We start from the raw sequence: 21790 nt of genomic DNA, 5'->3' as shown, positions 1-21790 counted from the left end.
AGCGACAATGAAGTAAAGAAAACAGGGATACCAACATATAAGCTTGTTTCATCTATTCTACTACACGTTCACTTGAATAATCTAAATTATCATACCACCAAGTCATGCTGCATTTACAGTGAGTAGCGAATGATTTAACTAGCATTTATACAGTTAACAAGATAGTTAACCGATAAATTCTGTCCTTCACACCCACTTGTACACACTCCAATATACTCTATGGGTGAACTGATATATGACAAGATAACCAAGTTAAACCTACTTCAACAACTTCATATTGCACATAAATTAGCAACAGTACTAAACTAACACTTCATCTCACACTAATTAAAACTTCTAGAAAAGCGCCGAGATACTAAAATAGCGGTGAAAAGTGCTCGGAAAGCCAGTCACAGTTTTGTACTAATTACCATACCAACTCCTTCTGTCGCAATTCTTGTCTAATTGTAGGTTTTAATTGGATTGTGGTGAGGCTAATAAGTCCCCCTACGTCAGCAACCCTCCCTCCTCCCAGGGCAGTACCGAGTGATGTAAACACACGTGTTGCATAAGGTGCGATCTCGTTGGACACCCGTCAAATTAATGTATATATTTTTTGCTGTGTGTTTCAAAACCATTGTGATTTTTCTTGTTTAATTGGTCCACACCCTGGACCTGTTGCTTTAACGTCGACTTGTCAGATAGCGTAAACAAGTGACAACCCGTTCACATAGGATGTAACCAGCGACAAGTACAATAGCCACTCGCATACCCGGCGGTTACCAGAGATTAATACCTTTATAAAGGGACAAGATATACCTCAAAGATTTAGGACAGTAAGTTACCATACATTTATTTTGATTTTTTTTTAACACTGTATAGGTAATTTCCTATTGTCTCCACCTAACTAATTGTATTTTTTGGTCAGGTTAGGTAAGGGTAACATATAGTCGTTACATGTAGTCCAATAAATGTAGGTGTATACATTTCAATCCTCTCGGCCCGTATATTTAAAATTATCTGAAACCAGGTTACCTAACCAAACTTGTACGATAAGACTAGTGGGGTCGATATAACATAGAAATATTTTAAGTCGCCGTAAGAGTTTATTTAGTCACTTTCTTATCTTAATTAAAAATATTTTTCCAAAGCAAACATTTAAATAAAAATCTTATACAATCACGATCAGCTTTCTAAGGAAATTGTTTATTTTACTTCAATCGAGTTAGTTGGAGTTATACAAAATTACTGCGCACCCATGCATAGATAATTTCCATTCTTTGCACAACCAGTTACAGAAAGGGCTTAAACATAGCAACTCAATTGTAACGTCCTAAGGCTGATGCCCCAGGCTTTGCCTGTTATGCAAAGGAGGAGCAAAATCGTCAGCACACAAAACGACTCGTCATTGCTTTGCTGGTCCAAGACTGTTATATTAACTATATATACATATAGTCCCGTGTGTTCCGATTAGACTAAAATGAGTGACTAACTTTCATCATTCACTAGACCAACTACCAACGATGACTTGTACACTTTCCTGCTCATAAATATCACAAAATTCTAGTAATATTTAACAGTGACGGTATTCGAACCAAAGACATTTCGAACTGATCACTGATGCAAATTTTTTACAAATACCAACGACATGCGCTCTCTTACTGCAGCCATCGTTGGAACAGTAAGGGTATTTCACAGATTAGTCTACGATGAAGACCTGTTGGCTTTAGTAAGGAGTTTATTAATCATTTATATCTTTTCCAGGATCAATGTATGATTCCGACTCCAGGGAAGAAGAAATTAATAACGACATTCCCGTCATTGCCACCGACAAAAGAGCGGTAAGTTGTATGGTCGTAAAACAATGTAAAAACAATCTTATTACAATGTTATGAACATTTGTTCTATTTATTATTATAAATCAAATTTCAGATAAGCTAGATTCAACCAAAGATTTGACTTTCTCAATTTATCTCAAACATTGCAATAATTAATTTGGTTGTTATACCTTGAATTATTGTATGTCTTTTGTTTTTAAAGTACAAAGTAGAATGATTACTATTACATAATTAATATCTTTATAGTTTAGATTCAACAAAAAAGATTAAGGAACGCGGCAGCGTTCCGCCCCGCCAAGTCCCCCAGCGGTACACAGCTGCTGCAGTGTATATATACATGACGTGACAAAGTGGCTTTTTTACTCGTCTATAGCTCTGAAGAAACAAAAGCTATTAAAATAATTGTTCATCTACTGGATAGGGGCAATCATTCTCAACAAAATTAAAAAAAAGAATTTAAAAAACGGTTGTGGGTGAGCCAAGAAAAACTAGTTTGAAAATTCACAAATTTTCCGTGTTCTCCTTCTTCTCCTTAAATGTTGACGGACCTACAGCCCAAACCACTGGCTCAATTTTAATGTTTTTTATGTTGTTTGAAAGCCCTTAGCGTGTAGATGTGCCTTTTGAGGGTCTCAAGTCGGTGCGTTGACCCATAAACCCTTGGCAAGCCCTCAAAGTACGAGTTTGGCCCATTTAAATAACATGGGATTAAAATCAAAACAAAAGAAGGACCAGCTGCGATTAAATCTTAATTAATTAAATGTTAGAGAAATTCATAGGAACAGCTGAAAAATTATTTTAATACTTTTATAAAGTATTTTTTTCAGGTATACTGAATGATTTGAACTACTTACTATATAAAATTACTTAGAGCAGTGATATTCCCCGATACTTTCCATCGAAAAATTCAGTGTACCGATGGTACACTGGTACAGCACCTCGTCATTTTTAACAGTTTAATACTACTTATCAAAACATATGAAACCTAGGAACTTGAAACTTAGTACTAGTACGCTAGTACTAAGGTTTGTTCTATGTTTTGATACACTAAAACAAATAAAACGATCGGGAAAATCACTCTACATATGTTAAACAAGCAATTAAAAAGTGATATGTAAATTTAGGATAAATGAGTTATTCAATATTTGTTTTGCCTTATGCTATTTCTAACAAACCTAATTAGTTTGATTACATTTTTACATCTCTAATAAGGGCTCAATTTACACTAGTCTTTAGATATACGGGTTTAATTATTAGAACACTTATGTAACATCAACACATTTTATGTTGTTCAAGATGATCATTGATGAAATTTGAAACTGAGTTTAAGCCCAGTGGGTTTGTTAAATAGTAATTTTGGTACGTGTGTCAAAAAGTTTTTAATCTGTTTAAAGCAGATAAGACCAAAAATGTAGAATTTAGTTCTACATTAACAATATTATTGAAATTAAATGAGATGTAGTTGTGCCGTGGTCTATATATCAGAGAAAAGAGGATTTTTATTTTAACTGTTAATTTTCTACAAAAATAAATAAAATCTAACAAAAAACCACTAAGTGGTAACACTTTCCCCGCCAAGTCAGCAATCCAAAAAAGTTAATAAATCATTACTTTTTCCGCCAAGAAAAACAATGTAATGTATGTAAGTTTGGCAACTTGGCGGCAGACTTTTGCTCGATCCCTTTAAAAAATACCATAAAACTAGTTTCATTGAGCAAGTATCCCTCCCATTGGTACATTGCTAGGTGAGAGCTTATTTTACAAAATTTGACCTTATTTGTGCCACATTTCATAAATTATACTTAGTTGGACTAATTAATTAGAGAAGTTGATTTGTGAAATTATCCACGAACGTAACTTAAATGAAAAAAACCAAGCAAAAGTCTGCCGCCAAGTTGCCAAACTTACATACATTACATTGTTTTTCTTGGCGGAAAAAGTAATGATTTATTAACTTTTTTGGATTGCTGACTTGGCGGGGAAAGTGTTACCACTTAGTGGTTTTTTGTTAGATTTAAGATATGCCAAACTGTCAGAGCCGATTGCTAGTGGAATAACGTTTTCTTGTAGCTTACTTGTAAATTGATTGGTCGGTTTTACGACACGAACACATCAAGTACGTATTTTAAAACAAAGGTGAGTAGAGGATGAATTTTGAATGATTTTATGTCAGCTTTGTTACTGATTAATACCAGCCGGTTATTTATAGGGAACATTTATTAAAAGCCCAATGATAGAGGACTGCAGGGATGACTTTAAGCTTCGCCATAATCGACACCCAAATCTAAACATATTATCTGGGGTATATCATTTTAATTTCTATAGATTATAAACTAATATTAGGACACCCGACATTAATGATCAATAACCCTACCTACACACGTCAACTCTTGTTTCCATAATTGGGCAGCATCAGATGTTTATTCATGAAGCTTGGCAGATAATAAACCACTTTCTTGCATAAGCACATAGTCTACTTCTTTATAACAAAAGACTTTGAAAATTTAAATTGAACATTTGTAAACTTTCATGGCCGCTGGCCTGTGACTTGCACATTTACAATCATTGTTTGCGATTTATTAATATAACAAAATTAATCTAGGGCCTTCGGCCAAAAATACCACTCTGTAAATATACAATGTGTCTAGTACAGTACATTATCACCTAGATGTCATTTATCGTTGGGAATCAATTAATTGCCTATGCTGTATAAAAAAACTACGGTAGGTAGTAACAATGCTATGGTCTGTACCGCCCCCTTTAAAATACGTAAACAGTAATTTTAATTATAATGTGAACCCTGCCAAATTATTACTTAAATATTTGGTTATCTAGACACTAAATACGGATGTATCATTATTAATCTTTACGTATAGTTATATTTTACAAGTCACATTTAAAAATAAAGTTTTAATTGTTCGTAGGCCTAGTAGGCTGACATGTTTATTCATTCTATTGAGGTGTGAGGAAGAAGGGGGTTGTGGGCAAGTAGGCAAGTTAACGATGAAACCATTGTTACTTCGGCTTTGCAAGATTATTTTCTCACTGCAACTTTTCAGTTTGATAAATCAGAATCGCTTTTACTTTTTGCTAAATTATGCATTTCATTGGTTGGTGGTGCGATTTAATGGTCTAACATCAATGTAAAAAATATTAAAGTATCAAACCTGTTAGCTTATATTAATCTGCTGACTTAAAAATAATAATAAACATTTTACCTTATATACGATCAGAAATTTTCAAGTGGCCAATTAGATTTTAATCATTGTAAAGAGTCTATATAGAAAATTCAAGTTATTTCAATGATGCTTGCATCAAAATTCTGTCATTATAATTTATGCTTATTTTCTAAATGTATATATTTTTAAAACCATTAACTTTGCAATATAATTCCCATTTCTGATTTTAATTTGCCTAACGTGGACATATTTTAAACGTATCTAGGACGTGGCTAATCTAGTGAAAGCGATAAAGTTCTGTCCAATACTCACCATTTCAATCCTGTTATTCACCAACTGCTTTTGCTCTGTGAAAATTCCTTGGCTCAGTTTGGAGCCTACCTAGTCTGTTAGACCTATCTGGAAAATCGGGAAAATTAGCCTCTCAGCCGAGAATGTTTTTCTAAGTACCGGAGAACTACTGTACTACTACTCTATCATGAAACGAACGAGTGTGAAGCACAAGCTTGAATCACACCAAAGTATCTTGTTTTGCAATCTGTTGCGATTCGAACCCACCTTTTCGCAACAAGTTGCACATTACCTCCGCCAAAGTTTACAGTTTGTGAAGTTGCCTCGCCTTTGCTGAGTGCATACTTGAGCACAACTTGTGTGATTACCTGAAAGTCGAGATCGAACTCGATACGTGATCCATCCATGTTGGGATCAGCTGCTGTTATCTTGGCGGCAAAATGTGATGAAACTGCGGATGAAACTCTGGAATTTAAACGTGGAGGAGTAATAACACTGTTCAAGTTATTTGTATGAGAAAGTTTACAGTGCTGAGTAAAAACAATAAACTTCTGACGTATTTTTTTTTTTATTCATTAAGAAAAACGTTGTGATAAAAAACATCTATGTGTTAATTTGATCATAATAAGTTTACTATTACAAACCCAACCTATAGTGCATGATTAGGTTTAGGAGAGTGTTAAGGGGTGTAATAGCTATTTACCTAACCCACCATGTTAAACTTCCCTATCCCAAGCGTGATGTATACAACTTCCTTACTTCTCGAGTGATGTGAAGTATAAAAAACTCACTCGGTGATGTAAAGAAACCCATTTAAATAACATTGAGTGCTTAGTTTAAAAAATATACCTCTATGGAGCCAACGACGTTCACCGCTAGAAATCAGCTGTGCGCTTGAATGTTATTGTTATGCTTTAAAGTATTTTCCTAACGTAGCTTTTGTTTGTAAAAGAACGTTATTATTAGAAGATGAGTGAAATGGATAATTAAAAATATTGTACGTAAACCCATGTATATTGTCGGGTCAGGTAAAATCTTGCAAACACATTCACCTGCGTGATGTAAAAACGCTCTTACTACACTTGTAATGTAAATGTCTTTAAACAAAGACATCACCTAAAATGTGCCCGGGTTCAAATGGAGAGGCTACAAATAAACCACGTGTTATTTTAAGCTTCTACAAAGTGTGAGTGATATGCTACGCGGGCCTCTAGAGTAAAACTGTAAATAGTATCAGATATTCTCAAGTTTATTTTTGTTCATATTAGAATCTTGGCATTCTTGAAATAGTTTATGACTTTTTTAACAATGGGTAACTGTCACACATATCTTTAAACCAGCAATTTTCTTTTTCGAGGTAAAATCTTGATTAAACCCGTGTTTTGGGAAGATGTTTTTAATCACTAAACTAACTTAAAAAATGTATTTGTTAAATAATAATGTTGTTGATAAAAAATATTCTTTAAATTCTAATTTGATGTTTTTTTTTTATTTAAACGGAACTCTATCGTATGACCATGGCCATCTGTATATTAGGTCTACCCTTGTAATGTTAAACTGAAAGCAAAACTATTTGATATTACATCAAATTCCAATGCTCAAGACACATCGGTTGCAAACATTGCCTCCGAGCTAATGCTTAGTTCAATAATCGTATTGGAACTGGAACTTTTCTTAATGTAATCTGTGAAATATTAAATAACATATTTTTATTTATTTATAGTCTGTAGCTGTATTCTTTCTTTGCATCAATAGACAATACAAAGTATTTATAACCTGATAAACATTAGTTGCTATTTGATTGTTATATTATGTCATCAATAGACACCATTTAGGAGCATATTTTAACCCAAATATGAGTGAGGAGTGTAAAATGAATTGGAATGATGTATGATGGCTTGTGTAGCTTTGTTACTGACTAAGAGCAGCTGATTTGCTAGTCAGGTCCATTTATTAAAGCACAATGATCAAGGACAGCTGGGTCAGTTTCACACCATCAAAAAGCTTTTTTTCTGGATCGAACCAGCGACCCTAACAATGTAAACATTCAGCTACCCATCTTGGTACACGCCTGACTCGACTGTCCCTGATATAAAATTTTCAATCAATGGTGTTGGCTAAAAAAACATTTTTTGATCTCAGTCAATAACCAAGCTAAACTATGCATCTTATTCATCTAAATCCTATTCTCGATTATAATACTAATTAATACTACTTAGCGTTCCAGTCTAAAACCGTTATTTAGTGAGTGATTTTTAATATTTAACTTTTAGAGCTAAGTTTAACCTAGGTGCATTAGTGACCTATGAATCAGTCAGTAGCTCTTACACAAGGATCTCTGTCGTAAAGATCCCTATTCATAGGGAAAGTGTAACAATTTTTCATTTTAATTTGTACTAATATAGCTGGGTAGATGAGTGTTTATAGTCCTTGCATGGTAGTTAAAAGTTTATATCTTTCAAAAAATCAGTAGCTTATCGATAATTTGTAACTAGGTCCAGCTGTCCTTGTTTATTGGTCTTTGGCCACCTAATTATATAATTTTGGCTAAAGAAACAGCTGGGTTTTAGTCCCTGACGAAGCTTCACAAAGCAACACCTTTCCACACTCATCCTTCATTCTTTTGCGTTAAAATACGCCCAGTAGTGTCCCCCACATTTATACAAGCTCTAATAATATGATACACACAATAAACATTAAATACACACAGTAATTGTATCGCACATGTATACCGTATTCCCAGAATGCACCATTGAACAGCTGATCACACATCATGACTGCCTTTGTAGCAGTAACACCCACTTCATTGTCGTCATTAAGGCAAAACCCCGGGGACTGGGGTACATTACTGTAGACTATCCCAAGAGGTTTCCTACGTCACTAGAAAAGATTTTTACTTTTTATAGGCTTTCTACGTGGATTTTTAAACAACTACTATAGTTTGTGTATATGGGAATAGTTTAAACGGTAACATTTTGTTAATTACATAATCACCCTATGATAACTGTAATAATATTATGTAATTTTTTGGTGGATTGTTCAGTTTAATCTTTTACAAAAAATTTTTTATTCCCAATGTAAATTAGGATTTATTTAAATAACGATTCAATTATCAATTATCAATTATTTAAGATGGGGACGCCACTATGTGCGTATTTTAACCCATATATGAGTGAAGGATGAGTGTAGGATGAGTGGCGCGATCTTGTAGTCTTGTTAGTGACTAAGGCCGACATGTTCCTTAGGCACAGCTGTTAATTAATAGCTCATACAGCTAATGGCAACTAAGGGACCTACAGTTTATAGTGGAATCCGAACCACATTTTTTCCTTGTAATTTACGAATTGGTCTAGTTATCGGGATAGTACTGCGGATAGTCATAGTACTCACTAGTGCGGACGTTAATCCACACCAGGGAGCATCGGATCCACAGTGCATACCTATAAATATCCACAATTCTGAATTTTAGCATGGTCATCTCTGGTTTAGCCGTACAAATGTTTTTATACCAATGGATTTTTCTTAAGCTATTGTATTGTAAAGTTATTGTAAAGGGAAAATCTTTATTAAATGTATATTGCATGAGTAAAACATGTCAAAGAATAATATGTATATGTTTGTTTCATAAACATATTGTATTTTTTATACTAATATTTAACCTTGGATATCCAAACAGTATACACAAAGCAAATAAGTGTTACATTTGTATATTAAATTATGGTATTTTATTCCCACTGATTGAGAGAAGTTCTCGAGATGGCATATCGTCCATCTACTATTGCTGTGGGATTCCAAAACAAGTGAACGTTCCCACAATCTTGAATCTTTTAACAGAGCCCCTTTGCATATAAGTAGTATAAGTTGCTGCTTCGAACTTGTCCACTATCACCTATATGAACCTAGGTGATTAACCTATCATGTTAATGAATATTATATTTGCAACCATCTTATTGTGATAATGTCAATTTATTAACTTCAAGAATAAATATATAAATATATACAAATACGTATATATAAATATGTTATTTATATTTTTTATGAATTAAATGTTTTGTTTCTTGTTTCAGTCGAACCTAGGAAGTCGGGTAAGTAAATTACGTTTTCTGCGATCTTAACAAGTCATCTTTTGGATACAGACCTTGAAACTTAGTTTGCCATATAGTTGTAATAAACTATGTTTGGCATACAAAAACACAGATTCCATCTGATTAACTCACGTTAAAACAGAATTTCCAGTGGAAAGATAAATATGTTTTCACCATTCCAAGTCAATGTTACAACTACGCCATACTCGGGATCTGAATTAATTACATGTATTGAATTATTCAATACTTTTTTGGTAGTTTAACACCTACGTCATGTTGCGTATCGGTAATCATAGGTTTTACCAGTGCGAATCAGTGGAATACTCGAACGATAGTGTTACTTGAGGTGTCTTTAGGTAAGATTAAATTAGATTTAAACGCATTTTACTAAGACATTTTGTTGTGATAACCAGCGCAGACCATTCACAATGTTGAAACTAACTATCGTCCTACTTTGTGGTTATTAGTTATTAAGTACCTAATTTCTATTATGAAACTAGCCACAATTTATTACACTCAATTATCAATCGGTTAAATTAATTCTTTTATTGCCGAAGTAAAAAGGATTTTATCTGTTTGGATTGGAGAAATGTAACACAGAATTGAAGTATTGACAAAGATTACATGGACAGTAATTCAACTTTTCAGGACTCCCATTGTTGATACAATATTAGGTTAGTCTATGATCAGAGTCTATTTCTGGACATTACTGTCTGGTTGAAGCTACGCACAATAGACCAAAACCAAAGTAGTAGTAAAGTATTATCATTTCTTTACTAAAGAAAATTCAAGCACAACGTTATACAGTATCATATTGTAGTAAAATTTTAGGAATTAAAATGTTTACTTCCATTTAAACAGTAAGGTATTAGTAAGGTATAATTAAGTCAGTATGGCCTCTGCAGTGGTTGGTAATAATTCATTGATAATAAAACATTTTAATGTGCTGGCATGATAAATACAGTAGCCTATCCCGTATAAGCTATTGCATATTAACTGGATAATATATTGGAATGCAAAAGTTATAATAAACAAAATTTATATATCATTCAATGTAATGCATATCCATGCAATGTATTATATGGATCTAGTTGTTGTATAAAATTGTAAACTAATTTTAATTTTTCATAGGTACGTTTTGAAAATTTGGTCTGGTTACTTGTTCATGTTATGTTTTTTTCTTTTTGTTTCAACAAGTATTGGCAAGTTTGAAGTACTGTACAAACCAATATATATTGCTTAAACTAAAAATGTACAGAATTTCTAATAAGTATATCTTTCAACAATTCTAATTTAAATCAAATTATACCCTTCATCGTGTGTAGTTGTATTCAAACGAGAAGTTTAAAATGTGAAAAACGTTCTGTAAAATTATATTTCTTTAAAAACCAAATTATGAACAAACATTACATAGATATTAAAAAATTGGCAAACAAATTTTGAGAACAAAATTTTGGTCGACCGTGACAGGATTCGAACCTGCAATCTTCGGATCCGAAGTCCGACGCCTTATCCGTTAGGCCACACGGTCGTGGTAGACAGTGTCGAAATTGTGTTTGAGCACGCCGCCAATGATTACGTCATTCATTACGTACAGTGTTTATTGTTACGCAGTAAATTGAGTACATATTTACGCCTCAGTACAATAAGAGTAAGACCATTGATTAAATATACTCAAAAGTATAATAGTAAATTGCAAGACTCTCACATATGCAAAAACTTTTATTTTGTATCTTAGATTATTATCCCAACGATTATTTATATTTTCAAAAATTCTCCATAACCTATTTATGGGTGAATGCATAACCTTAAAATATTTAAAGGTATATTTTTATTTTATCACATCGAGATGAAAACCTAATATTTCTTGTGGAGTGCTTCACTTTATGTCTAATGTTATTTATATTATTGGCGAAAAAGGTATTAATACTGTTGCAATGATCTATGTGTAGGAAGGTCTTCAATAAATAAATTTATAAAAAATGAGTACTATAATATTTTAGTGAATTTTCCTATATGGACATATAGAATAAGCCATTTATTTACTGTATATTTCTTTTCTATTATTTTTGTGCATATAAATGCAAATATTATAATTTATTCATAACAATGATTTTATTTGGCCTACTATTGTACAATTTTATAAGATTATATACTGAGTACCTCCAGTTATTATTCAGCACACTTAAATTTATTTTTAACAGCTAACTTACTAATTTGAAAGTATGAGAAACAGTTTTTCGGTGTACATTCTTTTTTAAAAGTGAGGAATCGCTGCATTGATTTTGACAAGTGTTAGCAAAAACATGAAAGTTGCCGCTAAAAGGGTGATATGTAATCAAATAAACGCAAACCAAACTTTTAAAAACTAAACACAAAATCATTATAAATGACATTTTACTCCCTGTTCCTTGAACACCTGAACTTTTGCAGAGAAGGCACATGCAAATACGCTTTGGTGCAAAATACCAACAAATAGAAAAAAGTCATTGAGTTTTTTACCTCAATTATATATAAAAAAAAGTAGGAGCATGAATGTGCCTACTAATAGACTTTAAAGTTTTGTTAGTTAGTATTATTGGTACTACATTTTGGTAGTGGGCCCCCCAGTCAGATAAAGTTAAAGCACATAAATTTACAGAAAATATTTGGATAATTTTCGATAGATACGATAAGTTTAAATTTGTAGTAATACTTCTTTCTTTTTCATGATACCTCAACTCTTGTTGGCCGCTTTGGACATATTTTCTGGAACCTTCACCTACAAAGCTTGTAAGTATCACAAAAAACTAAGTACTAATTAGGTAACTTAAAAGAAAAAAATAGGTTATCATTTAGTTAAATGAGATTATGTCATTGTCATTTTAGCACCTTACTATTCAGATTAGGCTTTGGATTCAATTAAATATCCACAAATAACCAATTTTTTGTAAATTCTCTTGTGGTGATCCAAAATATTTTCTCCTCAAATGCCAATATGACTGTCATAAGAGAATCATAGAAGTTTCTAGGCGTGGACAGTTAACAAAGAATTTAAAATAGACTAAAAAATTAAAATCACCAAAATAACTATATTTTATTTTGAAAAAAAAGTTTAAAATGCAGCTTCCATTATTGCTATTGTACTATAGCTTTTTTCTACAATACCAGAATTTTGTTTTGTATGGCAGAGGCTGCAACTGTTATTTGTTGTCTAAATGTAAAACAATTATTAAAAATTAGATTCTGTCTGTGATTTAACTGATGTAGCACTTCATAAATTGCAGAGATAGTTAAAACTTACTGTATATTACTGCACTGGAAACAATATCATGAAAGTCCCAAAGTAGAATTCTTTAAGGAAATTTCCTATATAGGAGCTTGGGGCAAGAGTGCGCACTTAAAGTTAAACCCAAAAACAAATAGGTCAAATCAATCAATCAATCAATCAATCTTTATTTGCCATAAGGATACATTTACATATCATTGACAAAGTCTATTTGCAGTTTTCAAACCAAGTCTTAAAATAAACAACAAAATACTCTTACAGGCCAAATATTACAATTAACATTCAACTCCATTCACATTCTTAACTGAAATTAAAACCAAACTAAAAATAAAACCTATGGTAAACAATCGTGTGTTAGTTGATAACCAAACTACATTTTATTTTTATAATTATCATTCAAAAAATAATAATGTTAAGAAAAGTTACATTTGCGAACTCTTGTCCCGTGGGTAGGGCAAGAGTTTGCACGTTATGTGGCAAAAGGACGCACATTGTTTAAAAAAGCACTCAAGACCTACTCAGACATATTTTATTAGTACAAACACTCATCTACTTAAATGCTAAAAAACAAATTATGTTTAGCGCGTTCTTAGTGAAAATTAGTTCTTTTTCACAGTAATCACAAGTGAATGAGCTGAACAAGTGAATCCAACACAACAATTTGGCAAATTGAACAATTTGAACAAGAGTCGTGTACTTGCATGATGTGCATAGAATCCAGTTCTCCTCTGGCGGTTCCTCTGGACAGATAATTTGAGCAAAGTAAAAATTTCCACTCTGCCTCTTTACCCCGTGCGCACTCTTGCCCTGAGTTACTCTAATATTTTAAGAAAATAAACTATTCACACACTCAAAAAAAGTTCAAAATATTTTGGCTTAGTCTTTTTTAGAAACAAAAGAAAACAAATAATGTGTTTACCGACTCTGTATCAGATGGTTTAGCAAAAATCAAAAATACATACAGGCTAATTTATAAGGAAGTAAAAATAATCAAAATTTCCTTTTTTACTTCCTTCTAAATTATATGTATTTTTGATTTTTGCTAAACCATCTGGTACAGAGTTGTAAACACATTATTTGTTTTGTTTTGTTCCTGAAAAAGGCATATGCCGAAATATTTTGACTTTTTTGTTAATTGTGTGAATAGTTTATTTTTGATAGTGAATTAGAGTTTGGCAATACAAAGAAGAAACTATAATATTTTTAAGTATTTATATTATAGGATTTGTATTTTTGCAATGAAACAAAAATAACATTTCAGTGATTATATAATATTTACTTAACCATGTCTAATTCTATAACGTGTTTCATGCTATCAGATGTGTCAGGTAAGAAAGTTGAATTATACCATAGACAAATAGAATATAGACTGACAGCAGTGCTGCGGTTAGCATATGTTCTGGCGTCCACCGCTAGGAGTGCCATGTATGCAGCGTCTGCTGGTAGCATACAGCGAGGAGCCGACGACAGCAGCGAATCGAACACCGAGCACGCTCTAGCGGCACATCGCGGAACCTTCCTTTGACAGTCTATATGTTATTCTATTTGTCTATGATTATAAATAATGCATAATTAAATTTCAGTTAGTACTTAGTTTGGTTGTTTAGTCATTTAAAGAAATAGCTTTTTACACATATATAATTATGTTTTTAATGTTAAATGCTACACTTTAATTAAGTAGAAAAAACAATCAAATATTAATAAAGACCTGTTCATATAATATAATCATAATTTTAAAATACACATAACATTCTTTGTGTATTTTTTTATTATTTGTATTTATTTTATTATTGAATTTTATTAGTTTTTATTATTATTAGTATGTGGTGTCTATGGTATGTCTATTAATAATGTTTTATTAGAACACAGTACATACAGTATTTGAGTTTATAGCTTTAGAAACCAAACAATATCATTAATTTGTTGAACAAATTTAAAAAAAGAATCAAAACTATAGTAGACCTCACAAAAATAGTCAAATCGAACTTGTAAAAAGCTGAGCATCACTTATTTTTCAATATAAATTTATCATAATTTTATTGCCAGCTTTCACAAAACCATTTTCTAGCAAAATTTAATGCGCTAAATGCTAACCAAAGATATTCTTTTAGAGGAATTACTCATCATGTCTGGGATTAGTGGGATTTTAGGAACTCCAGTAAAAGTGTATTGTTACAAGTCAGGAGCCCCGCGCAACAATAGCCAGGCGCCGTCTCTAAAGGGTTGTTTGTCAACACGGGGTTCCCAGAAAGACAATAGACCCATGTCAATGGTCTACGTCAATAGGGTCTTTGACATCCACTAGAAGCTTCCACAGCGATCTGTAAACAGCTTTGTTTGGGCTACTATAGGGGTCTCCAGAATGTTCTCCGGCAAGCTTATATAAGGGACCGTCTTCCGGCACACGGCAGTTGAGTTGAGTTGAGCCTTCCGAGAATCGTCGCAGCAAGCGCGTGTCGGTGTTAGTGACCAGTGCTAGTGCTTGTGGAAGTGACAGTGCAGTGACGGTGTAGAGACAGTGTAGTGACACTAGTGACAGTATAGTGACAGTGTTGTAACAGAAGTGATAAATCCTGTAGAGGCTAGCTGTAAGTAGAAACATTGTAAATTAGAATAGGCTTTAGCTAGGTTTAGATAGGGTTAGTTAGGTGTTAGGTAATTCTAATATCTGTAAATATAGAATAATTAGTGTAAATAAATAGTTATAATAAAATCGCCAAGTTTTTATTGTAAAGAACCTGTTAAGCCCGTAACAGTATTAATTGTTTCATGTGATTTTTTTACTAAAATAATCATGCTAAATGCTACCTAACCAAAGAGTTGAAACAATTCAGTAGAGATGCTTCTTATGATGGATAATTTATAAAAAAAAGTGTCTTTATAACAAAATATCTATTTAACAAGCAAATTAATAGTTATAGAAAATTAATTTTGTGTTACTTTATTAAATTTTTTATTTTCCCATTTTTTTAAACGTTTTTGCCAGTTAACTTAATTTTGAAGAAGACTTATCAATAAATTTAAAAACTGAAATTGTTTATAAACTTTTTAAAACTTGAACGTGATTTTCTTTACTTTTGTTTCATGTCTTGGCAGCTGGATAGTCGGGTGAGTTCATCTCAATATTATCTTCCTTTAATATGATTTTTAGAAGTTTTTGTGCAGCATTCAATGTTTACAAAACAATCTAATGGAACGCAATTAACTTCAAGAGTTTTCTAAAAATGAAAAAGTAATTTCTGTGTAATGAGGCTGCTGCATAAAAATGCATTTTTATTTTTTATATATTCAAAAATAAGGAGAGTCCAATTTATTGTATTTTGAAGTAGCTTTGACAGCTACATTAGGCCAACTTATAATAATCATAAGTGGATTCTTGAACACATCAGTTTTAAAGGTGCAAAAGAGGGAAATGGTTAAAAGGCTTACATCTCGATATCCTCGCCCTCAGTTTTAGCTTTGACTATTAATACAACAACTTCTGTATCCAATAGTCAATGGTTTTAGGTAACAAAGGTAACAGTTAATAACTTAAAGTCAACATGTCAACGTATGTTTATGATGATGAGGAATGTCTCAGGAATTAAAAAAATATATTTTATTGCTACTACTAAAGTAAAATGATCAATTCTGTATGCATTATCCACAGAGACTTTCTTGGGGACTTTTCCAAAATTTAAGTACATGTGCATCAGTACTGTAGAAGAATGTTTAACATGCATTATATGATTTTTTAAATTTGTTAATTTGCATTTTTCATGCTTTCTTGGATTATGAAGAATTGTGGAGCAGTAAGTATTATAATTATTTATATCTATGTGTGATCAGAAAATATCTAGAGAATACAAATTTCTTTCTCGATGTGATCCAGCTTTCCAAGTTTCGCTCTACCCAGTGTACAAATAAAAAAAAATCAAAGATAAATTAAGTTGCTTAGATTACACAGTCCAATTTAAGGATAAGTCCTAAGGATAAACACGCACTATCACAGCCAAGATCATACCTACAACCTGGTATGTACAGCCAGGACAACATGGGTGGATGTAGAGTGTACTTAAGCAGATGAATAGAAGAATGAATTATGTTAGAAGGTTGGGTTGATTTTTATGACATCCACAAGAGGTCGAGAAGAAAAAGTAGAAGTGAAATGCAATGTGGATAATACCCCCGCCGCAGCAAACCTGCCGACTAAGCGAATTTCCATTTGTCTGAATTGTTAAATATATTTTAATAACATTAGGTTTAACGAGTACCTAGGTTTGCTGCTACAAGGAAACTAATAAAGTGTGTTTTTGAGTAAAATATTGATAGCTTAGTACAAAATAAATAAATTTGCCAAGTTTGATCAAAATATATCCATAAACAAGCAAACTACAACATTTGACAATATTCTCCATAAGAATAACATGGGAATTTTAAATTTACAATTTTTTTAATTTTCTCCGTTACTAATAATCGAACAAAAATACTTTTATATACTAAATTATTTGTTTTTTTAAGCTCTTTAAAAAGGTCTAAAGAGAAATCGGGAAATTTTGTGTTTTGAGGGTCAAAAGTGAGAAAAACCAATTTTTACCCCATAAAACCCCCCAAAAAGCCCCATTCCCATGGTCCGATCGTGCTGGTTCGCGAACTCATTCAAGTTTATCCCGCTTTACACATTTAAACCAAATTTCATCAAAATCGGACAAAAATTACTCAAGTTATCGCGTTCACGGACGTATATATATATATATGTCTATATATATATATATATATACATATATAAAAATTTGAACGAATGGTGTTTTTGGCCTCTGGGGACATCAAAATGAAAAAGTAAATCGGTCCAGGGTCTAGGTCTTACCGTGCCACCTACGGTAATAGCTACTTCCCTATAGGGAAATTCGCTAAAAATTACTCAAGTTATCGCGTTCACGGACGTATATATATATATATATATGTCTATATATATATATATATATACATATATAAAAATTTGAACGAATGGTGTTTTTGGCCTCTGGGGACATCAAAATGAAAAAGTAAATCGGTCCAGGGTCTAGGTCTTACCGTGCCACCTACGGTAATAGCTACTTCCCTATAGGGAAATTCGCTAAAAATGCTGTTAGCTACAGTTAAATTTGTCATATCACTAAGCAATTGGCTTAGGTCATGGTATAGGTCTTGATCAACCGTGCTGCGTGTGTACCCTAAAGCGTAGTTTTGTAATGTAACTCAGAATTTTTACTAATTTTGTTCGAACCAATTGAACTCTAAATTATATTTTTAAAATATATCTATTGAAAATACATGTATTTATTACATTATACTAAGCAAACAAAGACTTTTGGTGGACATCACTGAGATCTCCTAACAATGTCTGCTGCTACATAAGCCAGAACTTAAGAACTAAAAACAATCCTCTTTGTTATAAACAAATCAAATGAATATTACTGTTAATAAGATTATGCCACGATACAAATATGTGATCAAGCAATTATATTCTTAAATTAAGTACTTGTTACAGTTTAATCTTGGTAAAAAGTTCATCGGCTACCAATGGCTGAGATCCATGGAGTCTAGGCAGAGGAGGACGCCATTCTACATTGCTAACTACAGGCCACATGTAAGTAACGTCTTCGACTGTTGGTAACGTGTAATTATAATGTTAAGTCTGTTGCCACCTCAAACTGACACTAAAAGGAAAAAAATTAAATATTTTGATTAATTACTTCTTGCACCCTATTCAACAACTTTTTTAACATAATTCTACAAATAAAATTTGGCTACACACATTTCACTTATTTAATGGTCAACACTTATTTAACTGTACAAATTTGTAAAACGGTTAATATATAAGAAAACAAATTATATTGCCAATTTTGACTTATATCCAATGATGTTGACTTGGTGTGGCAGGAAATTGATTGTCTTTGTTATATCTTTCAAATAATTGTATACATTTTAGTAAATTTGTGCAATACCTATGTATGTGTAGATACATTGAAAAGTTTCTGTCTAAGCAGTGCTCGATTGGTAAAAAATGAGGTGCCGGAATTGTAACCTATTTTACGCCACATTACACTGTTTTAACAAACTTCCCACCCACTTGCCACCAGCTTATTTAAATGGGATTTCATTACGTACTACTGTAATGTAATTAGTTTTTACCGGACACCAACCAGCTGATTTTATTTGGCAATTAGTGGTTATAAACGAAAAAATTTAACCCCTCTTAGAGGTTATGAGTAGTGATTGTTAGCCCTTTAGTGGGTGGGAATATTTGTACAGATATTTTTGTTAAGTTAGCTTAGAGTAGTATGACGTAAAATATCGTTGTCACTCGTACAAAATGTTTTCACCGGACTCGTATGGTAAACCAGCACTCGTCTTTGTCTTGCACAGGAACGACAACACTTTTCCGGTAAACCCCTATTTTCAGGACTAGTAACGTAATATACTATAATGTGAGTACCTGTTAATGTAGGTACTTTTTAAGAACCACTGAAAAAAATATGTTTTAAAATGGATGCATTTTTTAAAAATAAATCTGTTGAGGCAAGATAAATATCCTGTGTTAGAAATGTCAGTCTTATATTGCAGTTACTTATCTTTCATCATCTATCCACAAAACCAGGAAAATCTCCTCGGGTGAGTTATCCGAACTCGGAAAAAGGCTCCTTGACCTGTTAATTATAGAGGTTAAATAGATTCACAAAATATAATATTGTGTGTGTTTTCCCCAGGAAAGTTCAAGAGAGCGAGACAATGACGTTTATTACGTGAAGACTTACAGGTACTGACGGCCTACCCTCGTGTTCTTCGCCAACCCAACGCTCCAGTCAACCCACAACACCTTCCGCTCGACTATGTCACTGATGTAAAAATTTCATTCATAACCCCAAATACAAATACCTTGTTGGATAAATTAAATAATGTTTTTAAATGAGATGTTATTCATGTGTACATTGTGTAAATTAAAATAAACGTGAATTGACACAAGTTAGAACTTAACTTAAGTGAAGTTTATTTTTTGAAAATTTATTTTGGTAAATACTTAGCGTAAAAGTGTTAGCTGACTGGGTGGACATGAACAAGTTACAGACATTGCAAAAAGTAAAAAGAAAGTTGAATTTTTTTGTTTTAGAAATAACAAATTATGCTGTTGAAAATTTAATACTGGGTACTGAAATATTTGGAGGTCTAAGTGAAAACAACTAATTTACAGTAAACTTGTTGATTTTAGATCTATTTTAGGCAAATATAGATCACTATATAGAGTGGTTTACCTACCTCAATCAGGGCACAGCTGTCAAAAAAGTAACCTATTTAAAATACTTACATATGATCATAAATTAATTGTTTTGTCTCTTGTTTACAATCTGACTGTTGTTTAACATTCAACTTAAGTACCACAACTCACAGTTTAATCACACATAGTTAAATCAAAATTCACATTTAAACCGTTGTAAAGAAAGTTGGTCAGCATAATTTGATCATTGAAAATGGATTCAAGAAATAAATTCAAGGTGAGGGGGCGAAACCCTAAAGGAATAACCTTTTTAATTACCATTTGCAGGTGCGCTAGATAATAAGCTTTAAAATGACACCTCGATTGTAAAAATCAATTAAGTAGAACAATTGGAAAAGGGGTATTACAAGAAACCCCCTATTTGTACTAAATTTATAGAGATGGTCCTTGGCTAAAGAACCTGCTGGTCTTACTGAGTAACAAAGCTACACAAAGCATCTCACTCTTCCATTCTGCTTTCATCCTTCATTCTGAATGGGATGGTGGCTTCATCCTGTAATCCAGAAGGTCAAGAGTTGTGGATATCTATAGGCATGCACTGTGAATGCGAATGCGATACTCCCTGGTGTGGATTAACGTCCACACTAGTAAGTACTATGACTATCCGCAGTGCTAATCTGATATTTGATAAAAGGGCAAAAATGTGGTTCGGATTCCACTATAAACTGTAGGTCCCTTAGTTGTCATGGCTGTATGTGCTATTAATTAACAGCTGTGTCTAAGGAACATATCTCCTGTCTACACTAACAAGACTACAAGATCGCCACTCATCCTACGCTCATCCTTCACTTATATTTGGGTTGAAATACGCACCTAGTGGAGTCCTCATTTTAAATAATTAATATAATTGATTGATTCATATTTGGATTAAAAAACGGCCATATATGTCACAATCTAGATTTAAAATTACCCAATGTGTCAAACTGCACACGTCACAATAACTTTAATCATGAAATAACAAATTAGGATTAGACAGTGGTAATAAAGCATGAACAAAATATTCAGGACCATAAAAGGTCTTCTAGTTTAAACAGATATAATTAAAAACAACACCATTGAAAGGTTAGGAGCGAGAGACTATATCATACCACGGTTTAAAACAATGCCTGTTATCAGCAGAGCAGTGCCTGAGTCGACCGGCCAGTCTAAACTGACCGTCTGCCTTCACACAACATTTTTCTCCATGAATCTCTATGTAATTGTGTGTGTTGTGCCGTATTAGTAACGGGTGGTCCATAAATATCGGATAATTTTCAAAATATGTCAATCAGCTGTTGTTACTCGTAGATTTTTCACTGTTGTATTAAACAACATCAAATGTTTGAGTAATCATGGATCGTCAAACAGTAGAACACCATGCCTTTTGCATTGAAGCCTATTTTAATTATAAGTGACATTATATAAGGCATTCCAGAAGGTTTTTTTTCCTTCAATATGCTGAAAGAGTCTTTGACAAAACACCAGACGTAATCTAGGGTCACCTTGATTGAGCTTCTGTGCAACAACCAGTTTGTATGGATATAAATTTAAATCGTCATGTAAAATACAATGTGAACTAGTCCTAGAAACACCTAAAGCAACAGAATGTTTTCTTGCTGATCTTTTTTGACTTCAGAGAACAGATTTCCAAACTCTTGCAATTTCCTCATCTGTACGTACAGACTTTGACTTACCCGGAGATTTATTCTTGAGAACAGGTCCCTTAGTTATTAAATTAAACACCCACCTATAGATAGTATTCTTAGAGGGAACCGCACCATCATGAAGGTTGTTGAAATGATTTTGAAATAACCGCTGAGATACAATCACATACTCGTTATTTTTTTAAAAGGCTTCAATGCAAAAGGCATGGTGTT

At 32.7% G+C, this 21790-nt stretch overlaps 2 long non-coding RNA genes and 1 other non-coding gene across 4 annotated transcripts in view; 2 read left to right on the top strand and 1 right to left on the bottom strand.

Annotated features, from left to right (window-relative positions):
* LOC128993410 (uncharacterized) overlaps positions 1 to 9372 on the top strand; it is a 41375-nt gene extending 32003 nt beyond the window's left edge. The window contains exons 2-3 of the long non-coding RNA XR_008490753.1: positions 1744 to 1820; positions 9355 to 9372. This is a non-coding gene — a long non-coding RNA (uncharacterized LOC128993410). The remainder of the gene's footprint in view (positions 1 to 1743; positions 1821 to 9354) is intronic.
* Positions 9373 to 10830: 1458 nt separating this feature from the next.
* Trnar-ucg (transfer RNA arginine (anticodon UCG)) lies at positions 10831 to 10903 on the bottom strand. The gene has a single exon. It is a non-coding gene; the product is annotated as a tRNA-Arg (tRNA).
* A 4818-nt stretch (positions 10904 to 15721) lies between these two features.
* LOC128993428 (uncharacterized) lies at positions 15722 to 19649 on the top strand. Of its 2 annotated transcripts, none has more exons than XR_008490758.1 (3): positions 15722 to 15748; positions 18150 to 18248; positions 19369 to 19649. It is a non-coding gene; the product is annotated as an uncharacterized LOC128993428 (long non-coding RNA). The 2 variants fall into 2 exon arrangements; XR_008490757.1 differs by lacking the exon at positions 15722 to 15748 and adding an exon at positions 16419 to 16431 and having other exon boundaries at positions 19369 to 19648.
* Positions 19650 to 21790: the final 2141 nt, after the last annotated feature.

This window comes from Macrosteles quadrilineatus, unplaced genomic scaffold (genome assembly GCF_028750875.1).
Source record: "Macrosteles quadrilineatus isolate MER2022 unplaced genomic scaffold, UCM_ALF_1.0 Scaffold_4__1_contigs__length_99947679, whole genome shotgun sequence".
In the NCBI taxonomy this organism is placed as follows: Eukaryota; Metazoa; Arthropoda; class Insecta; order Hemiptera; family Cicadellidae; genus Macrosteles; species Macrosteles quadrilineatus.
This window is presented reverse-complemented; position numbering and strand designations above follow the sequence as displayed.